The following is a 14908-nucleotide window of genomic DNA, read 5'->3' as shown; positions in this document are numbered from 1 at the left end:
AGGATGCTAGACGATCTCATCATTGATAATTTCCAAGTTGTGTTTTTTCTGTTGCATAGGACTTAATGACAGAGTATCACTTCCAGGGATTAGCTATCGTGGTGTTCCAAGAAGCCAGTGAGGCTTATTTCATTGGTCTCTTTGGATACACCAACCTCTGTGACATCCATGCCATGAGGGTTAACATTTTGAGCAACGACTTGCTGCTGAACAGGCACATCAGAGGCCACCACTTTTTAATTCAGAGGAAAGTGAAAGTGTCTGATAATGAGATGTCTTGTATCAGTACCATTATTTTATTTTTTTTTTTTTTCACAAAATATGATATAGTTAGATTTCTGTACCTTCAAAAGCAAAGAATTCTGTGCTTCAAAACTTGCCAGATCCTTGAGATAGATTGCACTGAAAGTTTGGCTTATTTTCAACATTTCTGTTTCAAAGCTTGAGGTCATATTTTTAGATACCGATACAATGTTATTTATGCAGTATTAATCTTCACTCTGTGTACAATGTAATATATTTTTTATTCTAATTTTAATCCCCCCCCCCCTTTTCTACTGATATTTACAAGATTATATCACTTTGTGTTTTTCAGAAAAATATAAGTGTGCTGTTACACAGAAAATAATACAGCTGATTGTTCACTGTGTATTTTTGTTGTTGCCTAACTGTGATTTATGTTAAATTTGTATCATAAAAAAATAAAATAAAGTTATTTGCAACCTGTCCTTTGTCGAAGTATTCCCTTAGTCCTGAGGCAAAAGTCGAAATATTAAAATTGTGTAATTTTGATTCAATACATCACCTTGTCAGCATTCCATAATGTTATACAAAATGTAATATATATATAATTACATCATGCTTCTCCATTAATCCTGAAATAATAAAAATACTTCACTTCTTTCATTTGGTTGAAACGAATCTTTACGATACAAAATTAAAGTTTAATTCTTTTTGTATAGAGATTGGTCGTGAAAAGTATGATTTTTAAATTTTCATTACCTGGTTAGTTAAAACTAAAATTTCACAATTCTCATTGTACTATTTAATTATATTTATACATACGTATCTATATCTATCAAAGAGGAATATGTGCAGCAAAAGAAATGGAAAATAATAATAGTGATGAATGTAATGTAGTTTTAAGAAGAATAAGTTGCGTTTTTTTAAGACATGACCATTTATATCGCTCCTCAAAATTGATTTAAGGCACATAATACCATCTTTCGTGGCATAAATTGTTTTCATTTTCCTCAGAGTTGTTTTATTTTGGTTAGCGACAATTTTTAAATGCTCTCCACTGACAATTTGTTCAATTTATTGAAAAGAATTAATATTAGTGCTTTATGTTCAAAGTTGGTAACACTGAAGTACAGCCATCTTGAATTTTTTAGTACCTCACCATATGTTGTGCCGACTCTGACCAATGTATCGAACACGTAAATTAAGTAATACCTCAATTACTTATAGCAAAACAGTGACAAATTTAGGAGTATATTTAAACTCAAATTTAACTTTTCAAAGGTAAATGACCTATTATGTAAGAAAACATGTTCTATAATTCATTCCCTCAAACACTTTTCCAATGTTCTGCTCTCAGCCTCAAAAAGAATCTCGTTCAAAAGTTAGTAATGTTCCATCACAGTCTACTATATACAGTCACGAAGCTTGGGATGATTTTTTGCAAATCTCGCGATAGTTGCTAGCCGCTTGGAGCGCTGTAAGTACTAGGAACAATAGACTGTGCCACAGCTATCGTGATCTGATACAGGCCGTAAGGCAGACCATGTAAATTGCTTAACCCGATCACGAAGGGCGGCGTTTCAACCATATAAATTAGTTGGAATGCATAAACAGTAAAATGTAGTGTAATTCCATTAATAAAATTTAAAACAATGATTATGAGACACTTCAGACATAATTTACTTGAGAGTTAAGATGTAATATTATTTATGGTGTGAAAATTACGTTGTTCGTATGTGTAATACCTGCCTTTATTTCGATTAAATATTGCGAAATTCTTGTACATTCATTTATGCACGATTCAATAATTATCAATTGCACAGCACGGATATTTAAATATGTTGAAATTATAGGTTGTGTTTACTGTACCAGTTGCCCCTTTCTGTCTAAATTTAGTGATCTCCAATACCTTGCCATTCATATGAAAATTATAGATTATGTTTACTATATTTAACACATTCCTAAATTCGCAATCATACATTATAATTAAGCATAATGTCATGTATGATACCCCGGACATTCAATTTGTCTGTATTTTAATACTAAAGTTGAGTACTGAATTACTGTATTTATCTACTACTTAAGAGATGAGGTAACACAATATTGTACGTACACTAATTTCATAGGAGTGGTATGGTAAATGTTTTGTCTAAAATTAAGGAAGGGAGATGTGCTAAATTGAAATTACAATATAAATTCTTTTTTATTAAACCTCAAAATAGTTTCCATTTTAAACTTGAAATGTTGACGCGAATAGATTATGTGGTAATTTCATAGAAGACGGGCACTTGGTTGAATGTAGTAAGTATTACCAACTTCTTTATTTCAGAGTTAAATGTTAGTGATCTTTTAGTGACTTTTACATGTTAGTTCTAGGTTTTTGTACTAGGTGTCGCCGTGATTTTCTTTTAATTTTATTGGTTATAGTTGTCATTTGTTCTAGAATTTTCGTTAATTTTGAATGGATAATGACGTTATCAGTTGTTCTAGGTTGTTTGACGTGAGTGGTGTTATGTTGTGTCTGATGGCTAAAGCTATTGAAAGTTTCTCAGTTTATGATTTTTGTGATTTTCTTTCGATTTGATTGGTTATAGTTATCATTTATTCTAGAATTTTCATTAATTTTTCATAGATAATGACGTTGACCTGTTGTTCTTGATTGTTTGACGTGAGTGGTGTTACATTGTAGATTTGTCTGCATTTGTCGAATGCGCATCATGCTTACGAAAAGCCACTTTTCAGTGCCAATAATTTATTTTGTGTGCACAAGGTTGGAATTTTGAAGTAAGAGGGAAAGGAAGGAAACCGTGTTCTGAAATTTATCTATTAAATTTTGTGTCGATTTTGGTTTAGTTCTTTCGCTGGTGAAGAAGGATTGTGTTGAATGTTGAGAAGAAAACTGTTTTTCTGTGGTTTAAAGGAATTATTTACTGAATTTTCTGTAGAAGTTATGATGTAATAAGTGTTCGAAGAGAATTTCATTTAGTGTAAACACGTGGTTTATTTATGCAAAGTTGACTGTACGACAAAGTGTTGGTTTAGTTCTTTGTTGCCTGCATGGTTTAAGTTTAGATTGCCTTAAAGCCTGTGTCATTTATACTGGAAGTGAAGAGGTTGTCGTTGAAGACGTCGATGAGAATTGAATTTTATTTGATAAGATGATAAATTATTATGTTTTGTTTTGTGTTTTAGTGATTTTTGGGGGTAAAGTGCGGACGAAAACTGCCAGAAAAGTACTACCAACTATGAAGTTCGAATGCCACGAAACGCCAAAAAAATCGAAGGCGAAAAATTAAATATATTTTCATTTTTTAGAGGGCTTGTTCTTCTTTAAGAATATGAATATATATTTGATTTTTCATCTTTGATTTTGCGATGTTTGGTGACATTTGGACTTCATAGTTGGCAGAACGTTTTTGGTAGTTTTCGTCAGCCATGTTGGATTTTGCCCGTCTTCTAGGAAATTACCGATTATGTTAACATGTAAAATTCTCTTCACATTAAAATAACACAGTTTTGTAATTATTTCTGCAACATATTATGCAACAAGAAGTAAACGGAACTTCTGTACACATTACACTAAATAAAGCTTAGCAATGATAAACTATAAAGTTATAATGTAATATTTCACTGAGCTCAATACACTGAAATAGAAAACCCGAACAAACATTACGGCCTGGTCTAGATCGAAAAAGCATTGACTGTGCTGTATTTCGCATTTTTGTGAAAAGCTATGTAAACTGTGAAATGTTCGTTATCGGTTGTAATAAATGTAAATGGCTAAAATACAATAATTTGAATAATAATATGGGACAAGGAGAAGTTTGTAGTACTATAAATTTGTAAGAAAAATAGGTTAGAGTTATCCTTCTTCCGAAAGATCCAGGAAGGTGAGTTTATAGAATATGATATATATTTTATGAAAATAATATATAAACCTTATGTATTTCATATTTCAATAGTGGAAGGAAAGTGTTAATTTTTTCAAAAAGAACACGATATCGAAAGTACAATACATTTTATGGTCTGCTAGGGAAAGAATCTGTGATGAGGCGATAGTAGCGATCCTGGTGGTGAGCAACTATCTATGGATGCATATTTCAACTGTTTATGTTTGCATATTTAGTAAGTATTAAGCTTCGTGACTGTATATACTAGACTGTGGTTCCATTTTGACTATTGCGATTCTCTATTCACAAACCTGAATACTGATCTTGTCTACAGACTACAGCGTGTTCACAATATCTGCGTTAGTTTCGTTTGTAACATTAGAAAATTCGATTATGTAACGCTGTCACTAAAATTGTTGTCTTAGGATCCTTTTAAAGAAAAAAGATTTTTCAATTCCCTCTTATTACTATTTAAAATTATCCACATCTCCACACTCACTTATCAAGCATCTCGTTTTGTTCACATTTCATTACCTCGAACTCAGAACCTTCTCTCTATTTCTTTGCACAGAACATCCTTCTACTTGTCATCTTTTAGTATATCACTTCCAAGGCTCTGGAATTCTGTCACTGACTTTGTATAATATCACAATAATTCAAATGTAAACACTGATTAACTTTACATTTTCTTCACTGTGTTAATACGAGGAAATTACCTTGCTGAGTAGTAGATGCTGACACCTGCAGGCTAAAATACAGACTTATTAAATTTTCTCCTCGAGATATAGCACGTAAATGATAGGCATCGGTGCACCTGACATCTGTAGGATAGATTCACTGTTCACTTAATGCTTTGTGCTCTTGACGAGTCATAAGCGGCCAGCAAAAGACAATTTTCTCCCGCGCATGCGTGAAATTTCTGTAACCTTCTTGAAAAGAGCACGGCTTGTATGTGAATGGATGTTGCCAAGTTTACATAAGAAGTTTATGCAAGATGCAGGAAGTTTAAAATACTCGATCCTGATATTATACATCCCCACTACACCAATACGGTATTAAATAATAAAACTAGTCGTGCATTAATGGAAACAAGGTGTTCACATGCTCTTGTGCTCTTATTGACGCACCGCCACTGTCAGTGACCCAACCAATTCCTTTTTGTCTTTGTGATAAGTTTCAGCATCATCCTTTCTTCATCCACTCTTTCCAACACAACTTCATTTCTTATTCTGCCAGTCCACTTCACAAGCTCCATTCTTCTCCGTATCCACATTTCAAATGCTTCTCCTCATTTCGTCGTAATGTCCATGTTTCTGCCCCATGCAATGCCACACTCCATACAAAGCACTTCACCAGTTCCTTCCTTAGGTCTTTTTCCAGAGGTCCGCAGAAGATGATCCTTTTCCTATTAAAAGCTTCCCTTGCCATTGCTGTTGCTGTTGAATATCACTTCGAAACTAGGCAGCCAAGTAATTTCCTAATGTTAACACAGTAAAGAAGATACAAAGTTAATCAGTGATTATATGTGATAAAAGTGTATGTAGAACAATGAAGAATGAAATGTAAATTAAAGAACCATATTCTTCTTCATGGAATTGCTTGCTGCGATGCTTAACTTAGGATTAAGCAATAATAATAAATATAATAACTGGCTGTCACATTATAAATTTTATCCTTAACGTGTAATGTATTATTATTATCATCACTGTTGTTTTTAGTCCCCTGCTGTGGAATAATGGTTAGCCTGTCTGACTGTGAAATGAGCAGGACAGGATTCAAATCCTTATTGGGACAAGTTACCTAGTTGGAATTTATTCCGAGGTTTTCCCTCAACCACTTGAAGCAAAATTGCTGGGTAACTTTCGACGTTGGGCCATGGACTCATTTCGCCTTCATTAGTATCATTTCATTTACAAGTTGACCAAGAGGACATGACGGACGTGGTTCCAGGATTCGCCTACAGGTGGCATCTGTCTGCAGGAGCTGCACATATCCCAGAAAAGCCACACGGGCAAACTGCAAACTGCGGGGAATGTTGCTCCCTCAGACAGATGGCCCCTTGGTGAGTCTTGGAATGGCTTCTGGTTAAGGATGCAGCAGATTCAGACACATGAATTGCGAATAGATGCCATCGATCTGAGGAGGCTGCAGAAAAAACATCTGTCAGAACTGGATGCTGTGGCTGAATCAAAATGATGGCTCCTTACGTGCTCCTTGTGATCCTACAAGAACTTCAGAAATTATCCCACAATATGTATGTTGCACAATAAGCCTAAACTGCAGTACTAGCCTCCTCTGGAAAAGGAAAAGCACTATTATTTCCTCTTTATTCTTATTTGTATTTGGGTATGTGCTCTTTAGTCTTCCCTTGTGATCCTCATGGAATTGAATGTAGTTTTCATTATTTACTATCACTGTTTGTTTTTGTATGTGATGTCTGCTGTGATGGAAGAAATGACCTTAACCATGTCAGATTAAATAAATAAATAATAAATACATAACAAATTAATAAATAACTAATAAATAAATAGCTAATAAGTTAAAAAATAAAGAAATAAATAAGTACTGGTAAATAAATAACACATCTTATTTTTTCATTATTCCTTATTTCGTATCTGACCAGTCACATGAGTTCATTATAGATTAAAAAAGAATAAAGTATGGAATAGAATTGAATGTAATAATGTATTGGGTGAAGAGATTGTAGTGAAACTGCAATGCGGCAATCCAGGTCTAAGATGAAATGTTAAGCAGGGAGTGTGCTATTGGTGATGCGCAGTGCTATACTTACTACAAATTATTAATATAAAATATTACTAAATATAAGCAGTTAAAACACCATTTACTGACTGAAGTTAAGAAAGGAAATGCTGAAACTGCCTGCAATCTTGTTCCAAATATTTGTCGAACCTGTTTAAAAAGTGGCGCATGTCTTGTTGTAGTTCTCGTTGAGAACTGGAAGCAGTATTATCCCAAATCAGTGTTGAATTCAGACCTTGCCCTTCTACTATAATGGGAGGAGATGAGTCTGACAGCAAGAGAAACAATAATTCAGGTCTTACGTAACAGCAGAGGTACCATCAACTGGGGTGACTTTGTCTCATTTTCAGCACCTTTTTCCCTTTAAAACATTTTTATTGTGTGAAAAGTATTTTTGTAAATTTCTCGAATATTATTTTCAACCTGTTTAGTGACTAATGAGTAATTTGAAGCCAATTTGCAAAGATATTGAAATTTTCCAAGTACACATATTTTTTCCAAAGAAATGGGACAATCTCACCTCGGCCTGGAGTGACTGTCTAGAATCTCGAAAACCATTCAATAAGCCTTTACAGGAAATAGTGAGACAATGTCACCCCTATATTATCATACAACAATAAATCTCAATAAACAATAATAACTTAAGTAGGTGAAGGATATAATACAATTTCATGAACATTTCCATCTGTTTTCATATTTTTAAAGTAATTTGAGGAGTACAAAAGCAGACACAAAAAACTGGAAAATAAACAATAATAGAGGAATTATTTGCAGTAGTAATCATTTAACTCTAGGACTGAAAAATAGCCTAGTTGTTCCTCTTCACCAATACAGGTCTCAGAGGGTCAGCTTTCCTCAAAATACTCTGCCATTCATATTGCTGAGATGCCAGCTCTTACTTTGTTAATATTTTACGCAAATTTCGCCATTAATTCAGGGTGATCACAGAGAAAACTTTTGATCCAATCAGAGGCCGGGGTATTATCCTTGAATTTAGGCACACTTACACCTTTGCCTGGCAGATAATATCGCACAGATATTTTAAAATCAGAGTCATCCACAAGAAACCCAAACTCTGATAACTTGATAAGATGGTGAACTAATGATTGCTCCTCTCTATTGTTGAAAATCTTTTGCCCCCGCCCCAGTGTCTTTGTGTTCCTGTTTTTTTTTTTTTTTTTTTTTTTTTTTTTTTTTTTTTTTTTTCAGTTTGTTCTTCAGAGTTGTAATAGGAATTCCATAATTTATGGCCGCTTTTCTTTGCCTTAATCGCTTCATTAAGACATCATCTACAGCTTTCTTCAGAGTTTCTTCATTGTAGTTTTTGTAGGGCAGGCTACCTACTGAGGACATACACGTGTGTGGTATGATGGATCAATACGTACCTAGGCGTACCTATATGAAAAAAAAAAAAAAAAAAAAAAGAAGCAAATACCAGTATTTGTTAGTATTCATGTATAGCTATAAATGCAAATCAAAAATACCTAAATTCATTTTCAATGCAAAACATGAGCAAACTTTGATGAGACAAAGTCATCCCAAATCGCTGTTAGAAATGTTACATTTCCCTATACTCAACACAGTAACCTAAAGTGTTGGCTCAATAATTGTAACTTTCAAGTAGACAGTCCACACCTGTGGAGTAATGGTCAGCGTGTCTGGCCGCGAAACCAGGTGGCCCGGGTTCGAATCCTGGTTGGGACAAGTTACCTGGTTGAGGTTTTTTCCGGAGTTTTCCCTCAACCCAATACAAACAAATGCTGGGTAACTTTTGGTGCTGGACCCCGGACTCATTTCACTGGCATTATCACCTTCATTTCATTCAGACACTGAATAACCTGATGTTGATACAGCATCGTAAAATAACCCAATAAAATAAAAAATCAAGTAGTCATAGTAAAGAATAAAAACAAATACTTACCAGCTTACTGAAGTAAGTTCAGACAGCTGTTGCAATAGAAAGTTTGCTGCACAAGAAATTCACTAGTAATAACTGGCCAATTAAATTAGACGAATGCATCTTACAGTAACGTTTCTAAAGTTTTGAAGAGTTTTGATATGAATACTCCCCTCCACGTTTTTTTAAGAACTTCAAAGTTCACACAGTTTGCAAAATGTACCACCCCGAGCACGATCGAAATGCAACAAATGATATTTATTTTTCCCATCATTTTTTATACTTTAATTTCACTCCAGCCATTTTATTCATTGACTTACCCAACAGCACTAGATGAAGGTAACACAGGTGAAATTACCAGTTCACAGATTTCACTTTTAATTAAAGTCAATTGAGAATAAACTTCATTAAATGCAACAGGTCCTCTTTCCATTGACTTCTCAGTACGGTACATCTTTTCATTTTAAGAAAAGTAAAGAATGTCTCTTATTTTGCCATCATACACTGAAATATGTATATTTACTTTATATGCTACACTATTTCAGTAGACAAAATTATTATATTTGCTAAACAAAACTAAGACTGAAAATTACGCTAATAAAAACACAGCACACTGACTTCTGAACTGTAATAAACAAGACTGAAAATTTTGAGTTTTTGACTGTCAACCAGTCAAGATCGGATGGCACCACCAACCTTTAAGGAAACAACTATCTGAGAATCTACATAACACAATAATTTGTTTCAGTTACTGTAAAGTCATATCAAATTGAAATATAAATTATATTTTTCTACTTTTAAAAATTCTGAAATCTCCAGTGGGAACATCGTGGAATCCAGGGGAGGATCTCCTTCCCCACCCACCTCTTGAAATCATCACTGATTCCGAATGCAATTTTTTTTAGTTTTTGAAGGGTATGTGGATTATTTTTTGATCAATACTAAACTGAGCCCTTATGAATTTGATCTCTAGAAAAGTCTAAATGTGGAAAAATAATCTGAAAGAGCTGAAAAACTGCATCTTGAAAAACACTGTCTCCATGAGAACTGCAGCAAATGATGTGTCACTTTTAAAGCAGATTCGACAAATACTTGGAACAAGAAAGCAGACAGTTTCAGCATCTTCTTTCTTAACTCGAGTGAGTGAACGGTAGTTTAAATGCTTATATTTAGTAATATTTTATATTACTACTTTGTGGCATTGGATTACCAATACTGGGCTGCGACTGTAGGGTTGCCACATGCCACAGATTTCACGGACAGTCCGTGATTTTATAGTGTAAGAAGAAAGTCCGGACCGAAAAGATTGAAGTCCGCGGTTTTGAATGCAGTCGGATAGAAATCTGGAAAATTACAAATTGCAGCAGCAAATCTTAGGAAGAAAATAATGTATGCAAAAAAAAAAAAAAACAGTGTTTTGAAACATTTTTCGATAGCATTGATTATAGACAGTGGAAAAGTACACAATTTCATTGCTTCATTAAATAATAAAAAGAAAAGCATAAAAAACAACCTATTATACACAAAGAGAAAATTTTAATAGATGATAAATACATAGCAGACGCTTTTAATAAATTTTTTGCTTCCTCCAAGTCAAGATCAAATAACAAGAAGTTCCTGAAGAGGAATGTTAGGGATAAATTCCAAAGTAAAATAAATGATACATTACATACCATATCTAATATGAATGAGCTTCAAAAAGCCACTGCTCAATTACAATCCAGGTCCAGATATCTGTAGAAATGATTAAATGATTAAACATTTTGGCACAGTCACTCTTAGGAAATGTTTAGACATCTTCAACTTAATATAGAATACATCCATAATACCAATAATGTGGAAAAAAGCTATTATTGTCCCTATCCTTAAAACAAATAAATCACCAAAATCAAATTGAAAACTTCCGACCTATATCACTTACCAGTACACTAGCTGAACTAATGGAAAGGATGGCTTGCAATCATTTCATCTGGTATTTGGAAACTCAAAGCATAATAGCCAAAGAACAGGCAGGATTTAGGAAATATCAGTCAACTTCACAACAAATTAGTAGGGTTAGCCAAGAAATTAAAGACTGTTTGGACAAGCAACAAACAATATTGACTGTTTATGTCGATTTCAAAAGTGCTTATGATTCTGTACCTCGACTCAAACTATTGGAAAAAAAATGTCTAATATTGGAATACTTAATAAAATGCTACACTGGTTTTTACAATTTTTGTAATCAAAGATTTTGTGCAACAAAATTCAATGAATACCTATCAAAATATAGACAAACCCACAAAGGCCTCCCACAAGGGGCAATATCTAACCCTACACTTTTTAATATTTTCATCAATGATTTACCATCTGAGTTAAACAAAACAAAAAATGTTAAATGTGCACTGTATGCCGATGTTCTCATAATGTGGACATCGGCACTACAAAAGAAACATATGCGTCTATCAACAGAAACGAACAAAGCCCTACTGAAATTACAAGATTGGTGCTTTGAGAATGAGATGGAAATCAACTTGTCTAAAACCAAATACTCTTTGTTACACTAGACCCAGAGTCTTACTCACATTTAATAATAAATCCATAGAAGAAACAGAAGTCTACACTTACCTCGGTGTGACAATGCACTCAAAACTTACATGGAAGAAGCATATTGAAAATGTTAAAGAAAGTGCAAAATACACTGACAGTGATGAAAAGACTAGCTGGAAGTAAATGGGGTTGTTCAGTACATACACTAAATACAACATATTATAAGACTTATGTCAAACCAGTTTTAATGTATGGCAGTGAAGTTGTTCTTATAGCTATGACACCAACTCAACCTAATGAAATAGAAATGGTCCAGAATCAAGCTATGAGGATAATTTCAGGTGGTGTTAAATCTACCCCCATCACAGCTATGCAAATAAGTACTAACAATATCCCTATTAAAAACGAAATTGAGAAACAAAGTCTTATTTTATTTGAGAAATTAAAACGAATTCCAAACAATGATTTTTGGAGGAACTATAAAAATTCTGAACGGAAACTCAAAACACAATCTGACTTCTTCCAGGATATTTATAAATTACAAAGTAAAAACAATGTACAAAAACTGATAACATAGAAAAGCTTCTACTCTCAGTACACCCACTTTATCAGCCTGAAATTAAATGTGAAAATGATTTGATACAATACATCACTGCAAAACATGACATCGATCAATCAGTATTAAAATCACTAGCTATTGAAACCATATGTACAAGATATCCAAAATCTGAATGGCTTCATATTTATACAGATGGATCTCTGCTTGAGAAACATAGTAATGCTGGAACACTGTCCACTCATTATGATGGTGAATTAGAAGCAATCAATACAGCTTTTCCATCACATACATAAATTTAACAAAGTGGTTATACTTAGTGATTGTAAATCCGGACTCCAAGCACTAAGAAAACAGACGAGTAAGATAAATTCTTTCTGCTCTTAAAATGCTACAAGGGCTTCGTAAAGAGGTCGTTTTCAATGGATACCCTCATACTGTGGAATAGTAGGTAATGAGAAAGCTGACTTCCTGGCCAAAAAAAGGAACAAACATCAGACAAACTCAAAATAATACAATCTCTTTTCATGCCTCCGAAGTCAGGATCAAACACATAGTCCAGTCTTTTTGTAAACAGGAATTTCTGAAGAAAAGCGAAGGCAAACCTTGGAACATTCTGCTAGACAGTAATAACATCCCAGATTTACCACCAAAAGATGCTGTCGCTATATTTCGCTTAAGAACCGAACGTGATTGTCTCGCCTTTCATTTACATCGAATTAATATCTACTACCATCCACAGTACACGCTCTGCAGAAATCAGAACTCCAGCATGGATAAAGAACATTTGGTACAATGCCAGCAATAAAGGAAATAGATGCTGATTTACCATCGCAGCTCACCAGATACTATTGGGATGCCCACAGGAGAATGGAAGAAATCCAAGATCCTTAGCATTGGTCATCAACAACAACAATAATTGTGGGATAATGTGGAAATTATACTCAATTATACATCTTGCGAACTGAATGAGAACCTTGTGTTTGACAGGGTTATCAATTGAAAAATCTTTCCTATCGGACAACAAAGAGGAAAGTTCTAAAGATACTCTTCCGCACAAATATGGGTAAATTTTTTTGTCACAGCTCTGTTTCTGTGGAGCAGTACTCAGAATTGCATAGTGCCAACGTTGAAAGAGTATTTCCTTTGATTAATGCTTGGTGGACAAAAGAAAGGAACAGATAATCACTTAAATCAGTATAATATGAAAAATGTAAATTGCAGTGAATTTAACATGATCATTCAGAAACAAAGTTACTTTCTTCTATTCATAGTTCTGAGAAGTATGAGTCTTACTGTGGTGTAATACACAAACTTGAATGATCTGCACTAAAATAAATGGTAATAATGTAATGCCCATGCCAAATAAGAAGGTGATAGATAAAATAAAGTGTATTACTGAAGTGTCCATATTAAGTAAATAAGTGATACTTATGTGTGTATAGTAAATAAATAATTTTTAATGTCCATATTTAATGCAATGTGCGTTTCTTAGAAATTCGTATGTTTCCTGTTGTCGATTCAATTTACGTGTCATTCATGTCCTGGTTTTGTCTTTCTTTATTATGGCAACCCTACCTGCAAGCAGCTTGGTCAATAGCAGAATTGCTGCAGTGCGGTTTCTCTATAATCTATTCACTCAGTATAACAAAGTAAAACGGGATACATGAGAACTGCCTGGAACAGAATTAAATGTATATATATCATTAATTAGAATGGAGAATAATTAAACAGAATGTAATAGACTGGAACAGAATAAAACAGATTTCAATGATAAGGAAGGGAAAAAAAAATTGAAATTATTTAATTATGGTAGAATCCTAGTAAAAATCATCAATAATAATGAATTTGGAGGAGAAATATGTGTAATCATTATATTTTATTATACTCAGTTGTATAGCTTATACAGTGGCAATTAACTCTAGAAACACGATTTGTCTTCTGTTCCAAGGACAAAATGAAATGTCAAAAATGACTTCAAAGATCTACATACCATTTTATTCGTCATTTTCACTATAAAATTATAGACTTCATTTGTTCTGAGGCATTCCCTAGTCCTGTCAGAAAATTTTCATCTAGAAATTAGAGTATTTTTCATATATTAATAGCTCCGCCAACACAAAATTGTGGACAGGTTCCTTTATTAGTATCCATATTTTATGTTTATAATTCTTTAGGTCGATTATATGTATTATATGTAATGTAGAAACAAAATTGTACAAATAATCAAAATGTTTAATTTATGGAAAGTCAAAACAACACTCATATTTGATAAATCTTTGCTCTTCCAGTAGCTAAATTCCAGCCTCTACAGCAACAACACTTCCTCCTACTGCTGTGGAAAGTGCAGATTCAAATTTGACAATGGATGGCACGACTCCTCGAAAAAATCCTGAAGGAGATGACCTTGCAACTGTGACATATACATTATGGGTTGGAACAAACGTGATGGAGAATTTCACCATCAGTGTGACAGCTGAGAAGAATTCGACTTTTTATCACATAATGCAAATAGCTGCAGAACAAGATTCCCACTATGTGTGAGTATCATTTGTTACTGCTAGTGAAACATAGATAGGTACCCACATTCTGATGCCTCCAGATGTGGTCTGTATAGTCCCTCCTGAATTCCGATATTCTCAAACACATTAATTATGATAATTATTCACTTCATTTAAATACCTAAGTGCCTAGAGGGGACCAGATTCACATAGATAAAAAAGAGGGCACAAAGGTTCGAAAAGGAGGACATTGTTTGAAAAAAGAGGACAGAAAATAATTGAAGGGTACACGGGAAAAACGATCAAGGTCCACCAAAAATCGAAATTGAGTTAATAATGCTATCTTATAGTGGAAAGGAAGTACTATCATGTGGTTTAGCTAGTAATAAGAAATAATCGTTCTTGACATTCCACTACGTCAATTTCTATTAAATGCACACATAACAAAGTATTAAGTGCTTAAACTTTAAAATTCGTTTTTCTCGAAACTTTCTAAAATGGACCTTGATCATTATTCCCGTGTACCCTTCAA

General features: G+C 33.7%; 1 long non-coding RNA gene across 1 annotated transcript in view; it reads left to right on the top strand.

Moving 5' to 3' along the window:
* The first annotated feature begins 1366 nt into the window (after positions 1 to 1366).
* The window catches only part of LOC138700193 (uncharacterized), a 32522-nt gene continuing 18980 nt past the window's right edge, over positions 1367 to 14908 (top strand). Inside the window, exons 1-2 of the long non-coding RNA XR_011332296.1 lie at positions 1367 to 1524; positions 14167 to 14415. This is a non-coding gene — a long non-coding RNA (uncharacterized lncRNA). The remainder of the gene's footprint in view (positions 1525 to 14166; positions 14416 to 14908) is intronic.

Source organism: Periplaneta americana, chromosome 5 (assembly GCF_040183065.1).
Source record: "Periplaneta americana isolate PAMFEO1 chromosome 5, P.americana_PAMFEO1_priV1, whole genome shotgun sequence".
Classification (NCBI taxonomy): Eukaryota; Metazoa; Arthropoda; class Insecta; order Blattodea; family Blattidae; genus Periplaneta; species Periplaneta americana.
The sequence above is the reverse complement of the archived record's forward strand: the minus strand, read 5'-3'. Positions and strand labels throughout refer to the sequence as shown.